This window comes from Pyrus communis, unplaced genomic scaffold, assembly GCF_041283825.1.
Source record: "Pyrus communis isolate YQ-2024b unplaced genomic scaffold, ASM4128382v1 ptg000139l, whole genome shotgun sequence".
Taxonomy (NCBI): domain Eukaryota; kingdom Viridiplantae; phylum Streptophyta; class Magnoliopsida; order Rosales; family Rosaceae; genus Pyrus; species Pyrus communis.
The window spans coordinates 59265-60000 of record NW_028291041.1 but is presented as its reverse complement, the minus strand read 5'-3'; the positions used below and the strand labels follow the sequence as shown (position 1 = coordinate 60000).

The window sequence follows — 736 nt, the reverse complement described above, 5'->3', positions numbered from 1 at the left end:
CATATTAATTATTTATATAATAAATAATTAATATGTAATTTACGTAATATGTAATAAGAGCGTCTCTTATTCAAGTCATTCAAAATATCTTTCTTGACCATAGAAATCTAAAAAAAATATGTATACATATGGAAATAAATTGCGTCCAATAGGATTTGAACCTATACCAAAGGTTTAGAAGACCTCTGTCCTATCCATTAGACAATGGACGCTTTTCATTCCAATTTTCCTATTTCTTGTTCGGAAAAAAAGTTGAACCAATTCCGGGAATTCCGTATTCAAGTCAATGATGCATTACATTAATTATATTCATAAAATTTTTTATAAAATAATAAAAATCTCAAAATATTTAATTCTATTTTTTTATTATTTCTTATTAATTTAATAAAAAAATAAAGTAAAAGCGGGTAGCGGGAATCGAACCCGCATCGTTAGCTTGGAAGGCTAGGGGTTATAGTCGACGTTGATTCATCATTTTTAACGTCTCTAATTCAAAACTGAACGTGAAACTTTGGTTTCATTCGGCTCCTTTATGGAAGATGTATAAATTCCTATATTAAGACATGAACGAAAAAAAAAATTCCACCCATAACATCTATGTCAGCTTTTCTGTCTGAATGTATTCAGAACAACCCGCTTTCTAGACGATCCCTATAGAAAAGAGGGGGATTATATTATAACAACCTTTCTAGTTACTTCGTTCTCTATTTCTATGTGAGAGAATCCTTAGGAAAAG

General features: G+C 29.8%; 1 non-coding gene across 1 annotated transcript; it reads right to left on the bottom strand.

Annotated features, from left to right (window-relative positions):
* Positions 1-140: 140 nt before the first annotated feature.
* Positions 141-212, bottom strand: TRNAR-UCU (transfer RNA arginine (anticodon UCU)). Its single transcript has one exon. It is a non-coding gene; the product is annotated as a tRNA-Arg (tRNA).
* Between the last annotated feature and the right edge of the window lie 524 nt (positions 213-736).